We start from the raw sequence: 6,234 nt of genomic DNA, 5'->3' as shown, positions 1-6,234 counted from the left end.
AGTAGAACAATAGCACTGGATTTGAAGCCATAAAACCTGGGTTCTACTCCCAGCTCTGCCACATTAACTGCAGAATCCTGGAAAAATCAGGACATTCCTGTGAATTGAAGATAATGTCTCACCTTCCCAAATCTCAGTATCATTAACAGGTATATTGGTTTCCTATTGCTGCTGTTATAAATTACTACAATCTTAGTGGATTAAAACAACATGAATTTATTTTCTTACATTTCTAAAGATCAGATACCCAAAATTGGTCTGGGAGGTTCTGGCAGGACTCTGTGCCTTCTGGAGACTAAGGCAGAATCTTTTTCTTTGCCTTTTCCAACTTTAAAAGTCTATCTGATTCCTTCTTTCAGGGTCCCTTCCTCCATCTTCAAAGCCAGCAGTATGGCATTTTGAAATCTCTGCTTCCTCCGTCACATTGCCTTTCTGACTCTGATTCTTCTTGCCTCTGTCATGTAAGACTGCTGTTGATTTACATCCTCTTAATCATTCATTCACCTTTACCATACAATACAAAGAGAAGTATGTGCTTTTCTGAACAAAATAATTATCTAATTAAAAATGAAATCTAAAATCTGCATCAAGTTTGGGATCCCTGGGTGGCACAGCGGTTCGGAGCCTGCCTTTGGCCCAGGGCGCGATCCTGGAGACCCGGGATCGAATCCCACGTCGGGCTCCCGGTGCATGGAGCTTGCTTCTCCCTCTGCTGTGTCTCTGCCTTTCTCTCTCTCTCTCTCTCTCTCTCTCTCTGTGACTATCATAAATAAATTTAAAAAAATTAAAAAAAATAAAATCTGCATCATACACTCTAGGAAGTCAATATCACTTTTTATTATTGCTGATGGCCACTGAGCCAGTCTTTTTTCTGCCAATCACTTAAATTTCAGTGAAAAATATGAACTATATCCATAATATCTATATTGTAAGATAGTTTCAAATATTTTCCAGTGGCACCTCATCTCAGTATTATGCTTTAATTCTGTACTATTTTCCAACAGGTATGTGGCAAAAGATTGATGAGATCAACCACTCCTGAGTTGTATCTATAATCGTTGTTTGAGTAGGTAGACTGCCAAAATTCATTTACCTGTGAAAAAAGTAGGTAATCCTATGTGTAGATTTTCATCAAAACTTCACTGGCTGAAAACAGAAAATCTTTTCATATACAATTATATGATCTCCACATTGGAAAGATACTATAGTCCAATGCTTGCTGAATTTCTGAGTCTCCTTTTTCTTTGCCAAAATTCACAAATAGCTTTAGGTCAGGTAGGAGAATGATAATTAAACATTTCTGTAGCATCATTACCCAAGCATGCAGAATTTTTCTGGGTTCAGTGGGTGGAAGAATACCTTTTATTGATTCAAAAGCACCAAGCCAGATGCAATTACATATTTTGAATGTTTTCCAGTAGATAATTTTTGTGGTGCTAGTTGGAATAATTACTGAGCAAACAGTTACCCTCTTATTTCAGTAGAAGAAATCAAGTAGTTTCTGACTCACCAATAAACTTTACAAAAGACTTTAAAAATTGTTTAGTTATCTAGGATTATTTCCAAAATTTATATTTAGTCATCAGCAAGTTTTGCTTTTATCCAAATATGGTTTTGTTTATGCACAGGAAAAGCAACTCCTCCCTCAAAAAAGAATCTTTAGAAAATACTGAAATCTTGGCTGGAAGCTACATTCTCTACCCTAAATCCCCAATTCCTGCAAAATACTTCTTATGAGAAGAAAAAAAAAAACTAGCATGGTATAAAATTTATAATTCTAAATTACTGTCCCTTTGACAGAAGGTTAAAAAAGTTTTGATTTTCTTTCCCGTCTAGGGGTGCTTGCATTAGAATAAACAAAATTAAAGTATTTCTTATCAAAATTATTTAACCCCAGGAGGTGCCTTTATGTTTGACAAGACTTATTCGAAATGAAACCATACAAGGAAAATCTTTACAGAGGCATACAAATACAGATAAACTAAACTTCTTTTCTAAAGACTGAAATAAATCAGGCTAGCATTTTAATTTGCACAAGAAGAGAGGGAGGGGGGATAAAGTCCAATATGAAAATATTCTCTTGAGATGCTTCAATTGGATTCTTGCCCCTTATCCTTAATAAAGAGAAAATCACAAATCTTGAACAGATACTCTCTCAGAAATGATAATTATGTTGCAATATTGGTTGCATCAATATGGCATGCTGATTTCCAATGAGTCCTGCTCTTATTATGGAGCTTTCAGAACTCACTTCTGACACAGCTCTCTCTGGGAAGTAAAAGAGCGAGGCATCTGTTAATGTGACTTTATAGCACAGAGACCTCTCAGAAGAACTCATATTTTGAGGGAAAAGTTTGAAGAGTTGTATGTAAGAATTAACATAAAGATCTCAAAGACTTGAAGATAAATCGTTTGATCTTGAACTCATTTTTTCCCTTAGTTTGTGCTTTCCTTCCTTCCCCCCTTTCAGAGATAAAATATTAGAAAACAGATTTTTAAGTCTCAAAAAATTCATCTTTTTGATGAGCTTTACAACTTAAAATATGCAAATAAATTTAAACTATTCTTGAAAATAAAACATTTTTTGACAATAAGGATTAAGAGGATTCTTCATGAAGATTTAATTTGAATGGGTACTGACTCACTTGTGACAGCGATTTTCAAATTACTTTGCAAACTAAATTTAAGTGACTGAGATTATTCTGCTATCTACATGCTAGAGAAATATAATCATCAAGTACAGTAATCTTTACACTGTATGGTATTGAGAACTCTAGAATTTCCACAAAGATATTTCTGGGCATAGAAATGAGGGAGCTCTGAATTTCCCAAGTGACATTAAGCAAACAGCTGGATTTTGTTTCTTACATACATATTAGGCTTCCACATAAGATTTTATATGAAGAGATGATTCTCTATCTAATAGCATTTAGAAGAACACTAAGTAAATCTGTTATTTTAGGAAAGAAAATCAGAAAATTTTAACAAATTATTTCCCCCCAAATTTGGAGTTTGTTCCTAACTACAAAAGAATCTAGATGTTTTTTGGAGTTTTCAAATTTACAAGCTACATCTCATTTTTGACACCAGTACAACCACATTTTTCTTCACAAATATTCTCATCTCCACCAACCATGTTGTCATCATTTATAAATGATTACCATGTGAAGATAGACCATCTTGATGAAAATGCTTTTAAAAGGCCAAACATCGCTTTAGTAAAAATAAACTCTATCAGTTCTTGTCATTATTTTTCCTCTTCTGATATTGAAGGGATAGATTAAGGTTAAATGATCAAATAGTAGTTCAGCATCGTAGCCAAGTGCCATAGATGGAGCGAGAGAGCCAGTCTTGGAGAAGGGTAGTGAATTCTTTGAAAACCATAAGGTTTGGCTTTCAAATCTCTACGGTTACAATTATACATCAAAAATTAACAACACAGACAGGAACCATATACACATTACAAATTATTTTAGACAATTATGCTAGTAATTCAAGCAAATAACTTGCTATCTGAATTATCTGGATATTGCAATTATCTTTTTCTTTATTGGAAATGCTCATATAAATTATTCCTTTAATTTTTCATTCTGGACAAGAGTGCATATAAAATTAATCCCCTTTAGGTAATGAAATCCCTAGCTCATCAGAGTTCTTCAGTAATCCCTAACTCATTTGCAAGATTCTCCCAACATCAAAGACTCTTGCATGTCCATACCTAGGAGGATTTCGTACCTCATGGGAGCCTTCCCTGGTGGAAATGCTCTAGTTTGAACCCAAACTGTTGTCTCACCTGAAAGAGGCCATTTGTTAACAAGTCCTGAGGGTGCTGTTGATTACCTCAAGCTTTTGTCCGGAAACGTTGTTTTTGATGTTCTTTTCAGAGACACCTAAAGCCCAGTAGGAAAGGCATAACTCAGAAATATATTGTTCTTTTTTTTTTTTCTTTTTTTTTTTTGAGGATCTTTTCTTTTCCCTTACCCATAGAGATAAAACAACACAAGTGTATTTGCAGTGGTATTTTCTCCGAGGCATTTTTCTCTGAATGCTTGGAACTTTTGCAGATATATACACACATACAAACACACACACAAATTCTCTTATTTCAGATACTGCTATTTCAGAAGGAGCTGGTACTGGAATTTGTCTTATCTTACATATTTTTATTTTTCCTGTCTCTTCTCTAGATTATATGTAATATGTATTTATAGGCACATCAAGACTTGACTAATTTTCTCCTTAAATTATAGAAGTATTATGACAAAATTGGAGAAAATTTAGCAAAGAGGAAAAACACGTTACCTTTGATTCAGTAATTCTAATACAACTATCTTTATTTTGTTGTTTTTTTCTATACTTTTCTCATTTGCATACTTGATATTTATTTACACTGTTACAATCATACCAGGAATGCAACGTTATACTTTGCCTTTGTTTTCTATTTGGTGACTGCTTGCATTTTCCACGTCTCCTATAATTATGGCCTTGATTGCTATATTTTTATGAATGTATGTACTATAATTTGCTTACTTATTTCTTTATCAACCATTTAGAGAGACGGGGATAGTTATCCTCTTCTTCATTTGAATTTAATTTACCATAAATTCTCAAATATAAACTTTCCTGAGCCAAATGACATAGCCTTTATATTCCTGATACTGTTAAATTGAAATATAAAATTATTATGCCAAATTCAATTGACACCAACAAATTGAGAGTGATCTGATTTTACCATTTCTTGTATTTGTATTACAACTTAAATATATATTATTTATATAAACATTATACTTCATAGGGTATACAATCATATATTCTTATTTACTATTTTATAACATTCCAAAGATTGTTTTTTTCTTTTTTAAATGATGGATGAAATTGAAATAAAGAGAATAATTATCTGCTTTCTTTAAGCTTTTCTTATATAAGACATAAATGCCAAATAATTTTTATCTTAAAGTTATCCTGCAACAACTAAAAACAATGCCAACTTTATTTTTATCTACTATTTGAGATATATTCTGCAAAAATCAACCAGAAAATTCTGTTTTTCACTATCCATGAAATAGGAAAATCCAGAACATGTGATTCGGGCAATGTCCTCTGGTTGTGAGAAACAGACAAGTTCTTTTCTTTTCTTTTTTTCTTTTCTTTTCTTTTCTTTTCTTTTCTTTTCTTTTCTTTTCTTTTCTTTTCTTTTCTTTCTTTTCTTTCTTTTCTTTTTTTTCTTTTCTTTTTTTTCTCTTTCTTTCTTTCTTTCTTTCTTTCTTTCTTTCTTTTTTTGAAAAACAGACAAGTTCAAGTTGCTTCAGGTATTAAAGTATAAGTATATAAATATAAAGAGACAAAAATTTCAACTGTAGCCCCATGATTAGTTTTCACAGAATGGTAACATCCTATATGACTATCCAATAAAGAAAAACAGCTGTAATGCTCAGCCACTCTCCCAGCTGTCCCTCTGAAGTATTCATCTTGACAAATCAGCATCCACATGACTTAGCTTCTGTTTGGCTTACCTTATACTCTATTTCCTCATACTGCTGATGGTAACTTTCTTTTTCCCCCCACTGGCTAATTGCTTTTATTTACTGAGCTTCTAAAAGTATCTTTATTGGGATAAAAATTCCCCCATTTAAATATAAAATTCAGTGGGTTTAGTATATTCATGAAGTGGGTACAGAAAGAAACTTTGTACCTGTTAGCATTTCCTTTGGATATATAATCAGAAGTGGGATTGCTTGACATGGTAGTTCTATTATTAATTTTTTGGGGAAATTTCATACTGATTTCCATAATAGCTTTATCAACTTACATTCCCACCACGTACACAAGAATTCCCTTTTTTCCACATTTTTGCCAACACTTATTATCTCTTGTCTTTTTGAAATAATTACTCTAATAGATGTGAGATAATATCTCATTGTGGTTTTGATTTGGAATTCCTTGATGGTTAGTGAACAGTTTTCCTTTACCTGCTGGTCATTTGTAGGTTTCCGGTTGAAAGATATCTATTCAGATCTTTTGTCCATTTTTTTAAAGATCTATTTATTTATTTACGAGGCAGAGACACAGGCAGAGGGAGAAGCAGACTCCCTCCAGGGAGCCTGATGAGGGACTCCATCCCAGGACCCCAGGATTACACCCGGAGCTCAAGGGAGATGCTCAACCCTTGAACCACCCACGTGCCATCTTTTGCCCATTTTTAAATTGGGTTATCTGTTTTCTTGCTATGGTGTT

This window comes from Canis lupus, chromosome 1, assembly GCF_003254725.2.
Source record: "Canis lupus dingo isolate Sandy chromosome 1, ASM325472v2, whole genome shotgun sequence".
Lineage (NCBI taxonomy): Eukaryota > Metazoa > Chordata > Mammalia > Carnivora > Canidae > Canis > Canis lupus.
Note: the sequence above shows the minus strand (reverse complement) of the source record.